Source organism: Bos indicus, chromosome 17, assembly GCF_029378745.1.
Source record: "Bos indicus isolate NIAB-ARS_2022 breed Sahiwal x Tharparkar chromosome 17, NIAB-ARS_B.indTharparkar_mat_pri_1.0, whole genome shotgun sequence".
Lineage (NCBI taxonomy): Eukaryota > Metazoa > Chordata > Mammalia > Artiodactyla > Bovidae > Bos > Bos indicus.
The window spans coordinates 67047152-67059364 of record NC_091776.1 but is presented as its reverse complement, the minus strand read 5'-3'; the positions used below and the strand labels follow the sequence as shown (position 1 = coordinate 67059364).

At 54.3% G+C, this 12213-nt stretch overlaps 1 non-coding gene across 1 annotated transcript; it reads left to right on the top strand.

Annotated features, from left to right (window-relative positions):
* Nucleotides 1–1808: 1808 nt before the first annotated feature.
* TRNAY-GUA (transfer RNA tyrosine (anticodon GUA)) lies at nucleotides 1809–1881 on the top strand. Its single transcript has one exon. It is a non-coding gene; the product is annotated as a tRNA-Tyr (tRNA).
* The last annotated feature ends 10332 nt before the right edge of the window (nucleotides 1882–12213 follow it).

Genomic DNA, 12213 nt, shown 5'->3' with positions numbered 1-12213 from the left:
GTCTGATTCTTTGCAACCCCGTGGACTGCAGCACGCCAGGCTTCCCTGTCCTTCACTATCTCCCAGAGCTTGCTCAAACTCATGTCCATTGAGTCAATGATGCCGTCCAACCATCTCATCCTCTGTCACCCTCTTCTCCTCTTGGCCTCAATCTTTCCCAGCATCAGGGTCTTTTCCAGGGAGTCAGCTCTTTATATCAGGAGGCCAAAGTATTAGAGCTTCAGCAACAGTCCTTCCAATGAATGTTCAGGGTTGGTTTCTTTTAGGATGGACTGGTTTGATCTCCTTGCAGTCCAAGGGACTCTCAAGAGTCTACTCCAACACCACAATTCGCAAACATTAGTTCTTCGGCGCTCAGCTTTCTTTATGGTTCAACTCTCACATCCATACGCAACTACTGGAAAAACCACAGCTTTGACTCTACGGACCTTTGTTGTTAAAATGTTATCTCCACTTTTTAACATGCTGTCTGGGTTTGTCGTAGCTGTCCTTCCAAGGAGCAAGCATCTTTAAATTTCATCTTCCAATTTCCTTTGATTTCGCTCAGTCAGTACTGTTGATTAAATGTTGTCTTGATGTGCCACAGTGTTTGCAAAGTAGCCCTGGGCTAGAACCAGGTCTTGGTGGCTTGTCCATCAGTTCCTGTCTCTGGCTGACAAAGGCTTTGTATTTATATAAGGTGCATCAGTGCTGTGTGATGGGAAACCCAGAGCTGCTGAAGAGGGCAAACCTGGACACAGGAAGGGGCAGTTGTGCGTGGGCTCCACGAGGCAGGGCAGGGACACGAGCATCAGGTCCCTGGGGTTCACGCCAAACCTGGCCCAGCACAATCTCCATAGCTATTGTTCGGCCAGCAGATGAAGGAAGGAGCTTCCTAACTCAGGGCTCAGATGGACCCCAGGGGCCCGTGAACCTTTGAATTGGTGAGCACTTTGCAGAAGTCGCAGCTCTAGGCTGTGACTCAGGACAGGCCCTGTGGGTCACTCATACTCTCCTGGGCTTCACAGAGTTCATGAGGTCTGGTTCCTGCAGACCTTTCCAGAGCCTTTAATATGCTAATGCACACTGGGACACCCAGAGGGGGTTTAGAATGCCTTTGTTGCCCAGCAATATTGACCAGGGAACTCTTTAATGAGGGGTCATTTTGTGGATTCCTGGTCTGCAGAACACTCTAGCCTGGAATAGGGTCAGGAATTATGACCTTCCTGGCCGTATCTAGTCCTCAGCGATTTTTCATTTGGCCCACAGAGGGTTTAGAAGGTCAGCAACTCTTACTTTAAACAGAGAAAATTCTACATTTCCAGCTTCTCTCAAAGAACTAAGAAGAAGTGGGTACTGTGGGCGCACATTTCTGCCTGGCAGTAGCGCCTAGAGGTTGGAGTGGTACTCTACAGTTGGCCCCAGTCCCCATCACTCCCCACTGTCTTGCATTCTGATTTTATGCATTTCCCTTCCTTCTTAGGCTCTAATCCTTCTGATATGTTACCTGTGGCCCAGGATGTCATGTGCAGCCCAGAAAGCTGGCCTTTGCCCAGAAGGAGAGTATGAATGTCCAAATCTCCTGACTGGTTGGCACATTTCCTAGGGGAAAGGCTCTGAGCCTGTCTGGAGAGAGAAGATGCTCCAACGACAGCCCCGCCCTGGGTGGGACAAAGGGAAGGAGATAAAGCGATTTCTTTTCAGAGGTCTTTGGGCTATGGGGTAGAGGGGGTTGAGGGGGGTTGAGGGCAGGTGGGAGGGGATGGGACCTGGAACCAGCTCGCATTTCCCCAGCAGCTTGTTGTTTAGCCTCCTCCTTGCCTGCAGCTTCCCTGGTGGCTCAGACGGTAAAGCGTCAGCCTGTAATGCAGGAGACCCAGGTTCGATCCCTGGGTCAGGAAGATCCCCTGGAGAAGGAAATGGCAACCCACTCCAGTATTCTTGCCTGGAGAATTCTATGGATTGAAGAGCCTCGTAGGCTACAGTCCATGGACTCATAGAGTCGGACATGGCTGAGCGATTTCACTTCTTCATTTCTTATCTGGGGGTGGGGAGAAGGGGTGGGGGTGGGGCTTCCCTGGTGGCTCAGATGGTAAAGAATCTGCCTGCAATCCAGGAAGTGAAAGTGAAAGTCGCTCAGTCCAACTCTTTGCAATTGTATGGTCCATGGAATTCTCCAGGCCAGAATACTGCAGTGGGTAGCCTTTCCATTCTCCAGGGGATCTTTCCAACCCAGGGATTGAACCCAGGTCTCCCACATTGACCAGCTGACCCACAAGGGAAGCCCAAGAATACTGGAGTGGGTAACCTATCCCTTCTCCAGCGGATCTTCCCAACCCAGGAATCGAACTGGGGTCTCCTGAATTGCAGGCAGATTCTTTACCAACTGTGAGCTATCAGGGAAGCCCCAGTGCAGAAAACTCAGGTCCAATCCCTGAGGCGGAAGATCTCCTGGAGAAAGAGAATGGTTACCCACTGCGTATTCTTGCCTAGAGAATTTCATGGACAGAGGAACCTGGCAGGCTGCAGTCTGTGTTGTTGCAAAGAGTCGGGCATGACTGAGCAACCAATACACACACAACACACACTTGTCTGAGAGGTCTAAGCTGGGGTCCTAGCAGTCCAGGTGAGGGGAGTCCTGGGAAGGTCAGGGCTGCCCCTGCTGATGTGGGGGCCTGGGCCTGGTATAACACTGGGAACAAGCGTTTGGGTCAAATTCCAGAGTCTGCATGGCCAGAAGTGCTCACTGGAGGGGGACAGTTATTACTCTTATGATCTGTTAATAGCATGACCAGAGCGATAATCTGGAGGGACAGGCCCCATGTCCTCGGAACTAGGTCCAGCCTTTATGTGCACAAGACCGGTGGTTTTCCATGTGGGCCCTGGCCTGCCAGCATCAGTATGACTGAACGAGCCCGCATAGTCGGGGGCCCAGGGGCTGAGGAGCCCCGTAGGCCCGTCTGGTCCAGTTCATTTCACCCACAACACACCTTGGTGGCCAGGTGCTGCCACGGCCTTGATCTTACAGATGAGAGACACCTGGGGACACGGAGAGGCAAACTACGTGCCGTGAGGTCTTGAACCCAGGCTGGTTCCAACCCCAAGCCCCAGGTTGGGCCCCAGTAGTCACAGAAATTCCCCTACTGGCAATGCATCTTCTGATTGCTCATCCCAGGCTTGTCAGTGAGGATGCTGAGGAGCAAGGGAACAATCTGACCTCAGACACGAGAAATCAAGGGCTGGAGAGACTGCCGGTGTGGTTCCACGGGGCAGGACTAGAGTCCAGTCTCTGAACCCTGCCTCAGTGCCTTGAATGGAGACCCAGAATTTCATAAGAGGGAGCCCCATGGGTTTGTGAGGGCCTACTGTGAGTCAGAAGGTGAAGTCGCTCAGTCGTGTCCTACTCTTTACAACCCCATGGACTGTAGCCTACCAGGCTCCTCCCTCCATGGGATTCTCCAGGCAAGAGTACTGGAGTGGGTTGACATTTCCTTCGCCAAGGGATCTTCCTGACCCAGGGATCGAACCCCAGTCTCCCGCATTCCAGGCAGACGCTTTAACCTCTGAGCCACCAGGGAAGCCCTAGTGAGTCAGAAACTCTTCACTATATCTGCAATCCAATGATTGTACCCATTGTACAGATGCCAAAACTGAGGCAAGGCAAAATGGCTTGCTGGAGGTCTCATGGAAGCAGACCTCCTGAGACCCCAGTGCCCTGCAGGGAAACTCTTTCCCCCGCCTCCCTCCCACTCAAAAGACCACGATGCCCCAGGTAAGGTCTTGCATGGCTGAACCTTTGCTCACATGGTTCCCTCCACCTGGAGGACCTTTCTCTTCTTAGTCTCGTGGGTCAGCTCCTTTCCATCCTTCAATAGCCAGACCACATGACCCATTGGCTCTGCGGCCTCTGTGATGCTCCTCAAAGCAGGACAAGCTCCTGAATGGGCTCAGCCTCCTGCTTCCTACCCCTGGGGAGGGCCCTCAGTGAAGCCCTGTTTCCAGGGGCTCAGGTGAGGGAGGGTCAGCTCTCCCCACTCCTAAGTCACCCTGTGCTTCCGTCCCCCATGACGTCACGTGTCCTCCCAGGCCAGAAGCTCTGTGTGGGGTGCCCGGCCAGGTTTGCTCTGCCCCTTACCCCCACCGGGTGCCCTTCTTTCCTGGAACCCCTTCCTTTGCTCAGTGCCCAGGGCTGCGTCTGAGCCAGGCTGAGGGCGGCTCCGTGAATGGCCACCCTGTCTGGGCCGCCTGCGCCCCCTCATCCCGGGCCATGTGGTCATGTCCTGTATGGGGCTTAGGTAATGGGGTGGCAGGAGGTGGCACAGGGACCCCAGCGAGGAGGCTGGCCTGGCCCAGCTGTGAGATGAGCAGTCTTTTCCAGGCCCTGCTGGGCGGCAATTCCTCCCACCACTGGCCCAGCTGCCAATGCAAACATGAGGGCTCTTCTTTTCAGGGCTCTGGCTGTTGAAATGGGGGTCCGGAGGTGGTACCTGGGGCTCCTTTCACATGGCCTGCGAGCGGTTAACTCTTTGCACCCTGCCCTGGCTTTGCAGCCGGGTCGCCACAGAGGAGCAAGTGGACGCCGGTGACTCCGTTTCCCTCAGAACTCCCGTCTGGGACCCTGGTGAGGTCACAGTGTATGCACAGGGCTCTGTGCTTCTTCCCCCTCCTCACTCAGCAGAGGGGGAAGCCGAGGCCCAGGAAGGAGGAGGTGGGCTTCTGTGGGTTCTGGGGGCTCCACTGTCTATCCCCTTTCTGGTCTGTGCTTTGGGTCTGGAAGCATGAGCTGTGGACACAGCTGAGCTGTTAGAGACCATCAGGGGTCATCCTGCCAGTGGGGAAACTGAGGCCCAGAGGGGAGAGAGGACTCACCTGGGGCCCTGCTGCTGGTCGGCTGCGGGGCTGGGATGATGATAACAGTGATGATAATAGGCAATTGTTCTCCTGCTTACCATGTGCCAGGCCCTGAGTGATGTATGTTTATTAACTCATCTCATCCTTACCATAACCCCAAGAGGTAAGAACTTCTTAGTATCCCCATTTGACAGATGAGCAAATAAAGGCACAGAGAGGCTAAGCCACTTACTGAATGTCACACAGCTCATCCATAGCCGACCCAGGATGTGATCCTCTGAGACAGGGCTTCCAGCAGCTCCCCCTGCCTCCTGCCTAACACCTTTCTCACCTGAGTCCTGGTTCTCTCTGAACCTCAGAATCCTCATCTGTTGAGTGGGGATGAGAATTCCTGTCCTCCCTGCTTTGGGAAGCTGCTCAGAAGAGCCAGGGAGCTCTCATGAAGGAAGGAAAAACATGTTGCAAACTATGAAGGGCTGTGGACCAGGCTGCGGTGGGCTGTGCCATTCATTTGCATATATGTGTGAGGCTGATTTTCAGGGTGTTGCCTTCACACTCCCTGATATGCTAGGCCAGCGTTAGAATCTCCCAGGGCCCCTTTTCACAGTGCTAATCCTGACAGCCACCTAGAGCCGGAGTCCACTTCACAGCCACAGAGTCCTCCCATCAGCTCAACTTTGGAACTGCGATGGTCCCTGCTGGCAGAGGCTCAGAAGTAGCTTGTGGGGAAACTGCTGAAACAGAAGTGGTCCAGAGCGTCTGGGAAGCACCAGCTCCTAGTGGAAGGAGCTTCCAAGTGGGGTGATAGACACACAGGTAGGAACTGAGGTCGTTGCTTTGGTCCAGGAGTGGGAGGACTGGCTTGATCAGGAACAGTTTTGTTGGGCGGGAAGATGCAGTGAGTCCAGGGACCCTGAGGGTGGCTGGCGGTATAGCCTCCCTCTAAAAGCACTGGGAAGGGGGTCCCGTGGTTAGTGAGCCAGGCCAGGCCCCGGGCGCTGTGCAGAAGCAAAGATCACACACGTGCCACGATACGAGGAAGGAGCCCCAGGCCAGGGCTGACCTCTGTGGGGTCTTCCTATCATTTCCAACCTTGAGAATGTCACTGGAGGCAATCAGACAGTGTACATGTCCTGGGGAGGCGGGGTCTCAGATCCCGGGAGGAGCCATCATCCCATTTTTCCTCCCAAGCACTGGAGCTTGGTTCCTGAGGGTTTGCAGGAGAGGTGAGTTTGAAACATCTCATTGTTGGGGGACACCCTAGGCCACGTGGTTCTGCGGGAGGCGGGAAGCGAGAGGGGACCAGATGTCTCCCAAATGGAGCAAAGAAGATTGTCGTTGCTTCTGCCAGCTCAGCGCTGTTCCCAGGGGAGTTGGTACCCTCAGTAGACCCCTGGGACAGGCTGATGGGCAAACGGGCTCATCAAGGCAGAAGTGGCCTCCCTCAGAGCCTGTTTGAGAGCCTGGGTCTGGAAGGCACAGCATCAGCAGCCTGCCTGGAGAGTTATCAGGATGATGAAATTGCCCCAAGAGGGTAGATGGCCCAACACGTCTCCCCGGCGTTCCGTCCCCTTGTTCCCCATCCTGCCCGGGAATTTGTGGGGATTTGCTGCCTAAGGAGGGCGAGGAGATGAGGCTTCCTGGACCGCCCTGCCCCTGGTGTGACCTCACAGTCACACCCCTGTGAATTCACCTTGCATCACGTGCTGCTGTGATACTTCCCACTCACCCTGCTAGGCTGAGCCGAGGCCAGAACTCGTGGGCTGCGAATGCTTATTCTCTGTAGGGAGAAAGGCAACCTTTCTTTCTGCATTTCTTAACTTTTTAGGCACACCCCCTCCTCCCATTTTCTATAGTGGAATGATGCTTCTGACCCACCTTGAAGGGCTGGACCAAGGCATCCGGTCAAAGTGCCCCCTGGAGAAGGTGAGTGCGGAGCACGGGGGGCTGGGTATAAGGTGATGCTAGGGGTTCATTCACTGACGCGTGGTGTGTGGCCCAGGCCTCGGTTTCCCCCTGGAAAGAGCATTGCGACAAACGGTGCTCTGAGTCTCCGTTTGAGCCCCTCCACCGTGCAAGGCCAGCCCTTCCTCCTGGGTCTGGGTCCCCCCTGCCCCCACCGGGCCCTCGTCTGCTCAGCCCCCGTCCCTCAGTCTTCCCCGCCTCCAGTCACCATCTCAGAGCATCTGGTCTGTGCGTGGCCTCGCCCGGTGTCACCATCTGAGTGGATGGTCCAGATCCAGGGCCAGATCCCAGTTGACATCGAGGAAATAGGCCCAGAGAGGTATAGACAGCTGTCCAAGGCCGCCCAGCCATCGATAGCCAAGCGTGGACTTGTCCACGACAGCCCGGTCCTCATCTATTCCCCCGTTGCAAATGGTCATGAAAAATACCCAGCTTTCACCATGGCTCATCACTTGTGCTTCCAGTTGGACATTTGGGGGCAAAACTCAACAGACCAAACCAACATTGAGAAAAAAAAAAATGTCACAGCTAAACCTCCCTCCTCTGTTCCTCCCAGACCTGGGGGTTCTTTCTGGGCGTATCTGTAGGAGGTGGGGGGCCAGCGAGAGAGGAGGGGTCACCCTACGACTCTTTGTGACTCAGGGGAGCGTTTCTGAGGCCCCTGTGCACCCCCCCAGGACCCCTCCCCTTTCTCAGGTCTCCGGGCAGGGCCAAGGGGGGCCTGGGCTCTTGTCAATGCATCTTAGCAATCGGAATGTGCCCTCTGACCCCGCCTTCGCCTCCCCGTGAGTTACAGAGAAGGTTCTTTTTTCCAAACCGCTGCCCCTCGGCCTTCTGGAAACAAATGACGCTTGATTCAGTCTGTGTGTGGCTTGAAAAGCCACTGTTTGGGGGGTTACTTTGGAAAAAAAAAGTCTTCGGAACCCCTGCAAGGTTGGAAGGACTTTTCTTTTCGGCCGAGAGGATCCAACTGGTGCTTGGAATGCGATGTCTGGGAGGGGGCAAGAGGATCCGACCTGTCTGGGGGCCAGAAAGGAGACCCCCTCCACCGAGCTGCCCACCTGATAGCCCCAGATTGGGTTTCTCACCGACTTTTCATTGTCTCCCAAGTCAGAGCTCCCTTGGGGGCTGGAGGGCCCTGGTGACTTAGAAGGGCAGGGGCTACGTTTTCTAGAATGCAAAGAAGCCTTGGAAGAGGAGGAAAACGGGGGTGGGGGAAACAGCAGGCTTGAAAAGTCAGAGGCAGCTGAGAGCCTCAGGCTTTCCCCTTGTCTAGAAACTGCAGCTGAGAGCCTCAGGCTTTCCCCTTGTCTAGAAACTGCAGCTGAGAGCCTCAGGCTTTCCCCTTGTCTAGAAACTGCAGCTGAGAGCCTCAGGCTTTCCCCTTGTCTAGAAACTAGAGACGTTTCTGCAGCAGGAAATGAGTCTTTCTCAGCTGTCCCTCCCCTCCCACCCAGGCACACCTGTCCTGGCCACCCCCACCCGCAGCCCCTCATCTCAGCAGCGTTCCTTGGGAGTCCATGGGCTCCAGGGGTAAGGGGCCCCTCTATGGGCATCATTCTTCTACCTTAAATTATATGAAGCCAGGATCCAACCATCCTTAATTGCAGAGCGGGGCTCAGCAAACTTATCTGTAAGTGAAGCGAAGCCGCTCAGCTGTGTCCGACTCTTTGTGACCCCATGGACTATACAGCCCGTGGAATTCTCCAGGCCAGAATACTGGAGTGGGTAGCCTTTCCCTTCTCCAGGGGATCTTTCCAACCCAGGGATCGAACCCAGGTGTCCCACATTGCAGGCAAATTCTTTGCCAGCTGAGCCACAATCTGTAAAAGGCCAGTTAATCTATTCGGTTTCGGAGTGTCTATATTACTCAGCTCTGCCACTAGAACATGGAAGGAGTCAAAGACAATATGTAACAGGACGGGGGTGGCTGTGTTCCAATAAAACTTTAATTTTTAAACAACAGGTGTTGGGGGACTTCCCTGGTAGTCCATTGGTTAAGACTTTCCAATTCCAGTGCCGCCTCTGCAGGGGGCACAGGTTAGATCTCTGGCCGAGGAACTCAGATTCCACGTTTCACATGCGGCTGTGGCTTAAAACAGAATAGAATGAAATAAACTGATAGCTCTGTTAAAACCAAACAGAATGAAACAGGCGGTGGGCTGGATTTGGCGCTCGGTGGGCGGTGGTGTGCCAACCTCCGGAGTAGATGCTTGGGTCACAGTCCTTGGGGTGGGCGTGTCTGAGTCCAGAATGAGAATATGATTGGGTCAAAGATGGTAGACGGTCAAAGTGAATGAATGAAAGTTGGGATTTAGGATTGGGAGGCCTGGGTTCTAGTTCCGTCTCTGAGGCATGACTGCTGTGTGACCCTGGGTCACTCACTTCCCCTCTCTGAGCCCCAGTTTCCTCCTTTGTTAAATACCTACTCTTAGCAATGATGGCTTAGCAATGCCTGGTGCATGGTGGGACCTCAGCAAAGGCTGTGTGTGTGCTCAGGCGTGTCCAGCTCTTTTGTGACCCCATGGACGGTGTAGCATGTCAGGCTCCTCTGTCCATGGAGTTCTCCAGGCAAGAATTCTGGAGTGAGTTGCCATTTCATCCTCCAGGGGAATCTTCCTGAGCCAGGGATCAAACCCATATCTCCTGTGTCTCCTGCATTGCTGGTGGATTTTCTTTACCCACTGAGCCATCAGGGAAGCTCTGGACTGCTTGAGTGGGCCCTAAATCCAAGGACAAACATCTTTATAACAGACACAGAGAAAAGGAGGCCAGGTGAAGATGGAGACAGAGGGATGCTGACGTGAGTCCAGGAGCACCTGGAACCCCCAGAAGCTTGAAGAGGACAGAAGGATCCTCCCCTGGAGACTGTGGGGGCATCGCTGCCCTGCCAGCTCCTTGATTTCAGATGTCCAGCCTCTAAAACTGTGAGAGATTACGTTTGTGTTATTGTAAGCCACACAGTTTGTTAAGACAGCCAGAAGACAGTAATACAGGGCCCCGCCCAGCAGTAGAGGGTCATCCAGGCCACACAGACATGGATGGGTCAGGCTGTCTGGGGAGCTATAAACATCCCCACCTGGAGAAGATGTGGAATCTGAGCAGGAAGCCCCCCGCCTAGAATTTTCTGAGATACAACCTGAGGCCAGAGAGGGATGAGCTCTTCCCAGGCATCTAGCCCACAGCGGCAGGTTGGCGATGAGGACTCGGGGCTCCTTGGCCGGTGACTCCTCCTGCGTTCACAGCCTCAGGTGAAACTCCCTCGTTTGTTTGGACACCTCCTTGTCCTGGCCCTTGACCTCCATCAGGATGGCTCGTGGGTGAACGTGAGGTGGGCAGGGCCACTCGGCGCTAAAGCCACCCCTGGACAGCTGCCAGGACCCCAGACAGGGTCATCGGTCATCCCACTGTCCCTCGTGTCTGCCAGGACCCCCCTTGGAGAGTGGACAGGCCTGAGGGGCTGACACTGGGCCCTGGGTTCAAGTTTCAGCTTGGTTGGTGTGACCTTGGAGAGCACGGTGAGGAACAGGAGTCTTGCATTTAAGGCTGCCTGCAAGATGCCTTGCCTGGTGTCAGGCCTCACTAAATAGAAACTGTGGTCATCACTGTTAGTGTGGTCACTATTACGGTCATCTCCGCTTCCGCTGGTTCCCCTCTCACGCTGCCATCGCTGAGACTCACTTGTTTTTATTTTGCCAAGTGCCTGCCCACCCTGCCATTCTAGGAAAGATCAGTAAGAACCTGGCTATCAGGACACCTGGGTATTAACTCTAGCTTCATTCTCGATTTGCTGGGTGGCATTGGACACATTCATGACCCTCTCTGAACTTTTTCTTTAAACTTTTCATTTCGAAATGAGAAGCTGTGAAAAGAATACAGAGAGTCCTGTGGACCCTTCACCCAGCTTCCCCCAGTGCTGACACCTTACAATCAGGAAACCGACCTTAGTACAAGCTGTTAACTAGACCTTGGGACCTTACTGAAGATCTTCCCTGGTGGCTCAGATGGTAAAGAATCTGCCTTCAATGCAGAAGACCCGGGTTCGATCCCTGGGTCAGGAAGATCCCCTGGAGGAGGGCATGGCAACCCACACCAGTATTCTTGCCTGGAGAATCCCTTGCCCACAGAGGAGCCTGGTGGGCTACAGCCCATGGGGTTGCAAAGAGTTGGACACGACTGAGTGACTAACACTTACTTACCGAGTTTTCATTGGTTTGTACATGAATGTGTGAATGGAGTTCTGTGCAACTTGCTCTCACGTATGGACACCCAAGCTACGATAAACCTAGACAGGGTGTTGAAAAGCAGAGACATCACTTTGCTGACAAAGGTCTGTATAGTCAAAGCTATGGTTTTTTTCCTGTGCCAAAAAATTGATGCTTTTGAATTGTGGTGCTAGAGAAGACTCTTGATAGTCCCTTGGACAGCCAGATCAAACCAGTCATTCCTAAAGGAAATCAACACTGAATATTCATTGGAAGGACTGTTGCTGAAGCTGAAGCTCCAGTACTTTGGCCACCTGATGCGAAGAGCCGACTCATTGGAAAAAGACCCTGATGCTGGGAAAGATTGAGGGTGGGAGGAGCAGGGAACAACAGAGAACGAGATGGTTGGATGGCATCGCTGACTCAATGGGCATGAGTTTGAGCAAGCTCTGGGAGATGGTGAAGGATAAGGAAGCCTGGCATGCTGCAGTCCATGGGTTCGCAAACAGTCAGACATGACTTAATGACTGAACAACAACGATGGATACCCAGGCCCACCCCTTCCCCCACCCCCACAGTCAAGATGATCCATCCCCATGCAGGAGCTCTGTGTGACCCCCTGTTAGGGATGGGCCCTTCCTGACCTTCTTCCAGTCCCCAGGCCACCCTCATCTGTGCTCCAACGCTGTAGTTTCATCATTTCAAGAATGCCGCACAAACTGTCCTCTCTGAACTTTGGATTTCTGTTCTCAAACATTCCTCTTTAAAGGTGCCACAGCCCTCTGTGAGGCTGTAGGATGCCATCGGATGAGCTTGCATCCTTGTCCACAGCACAGCAGGGCTGTGAGACAGATGGGGACGCTGAGGACCAGCAAGAGAAACCAAGCCACATAGCCAGCCGCCCGCAAGCCCGGCTGGCTCCCTCTCTGTTCCCAAGGACCCTGTCAGCCCGGTGAAAATGCAAACAAACAACCCGACCAGGTGACAGGCCCTCAGACGGCCCCGCTGACCTCCCGCCCGCCTGGTTCCGTGGGTGGCGTCTGGTTTCTGGGTGTTCCCTCCCGGGTGTGGGGTGTGGGTTCCTCCCCGCTCACCACGGTTTTCTCAGATGCTTACTCCCTGAGGGTCCAGTAGGAAAATCGAGATGCTGGTGCCAGTTTGGAGAGAGCTGACAGGTAGGACCGTGCCCATCCGGGTCCAGGTGAGCTGGGGC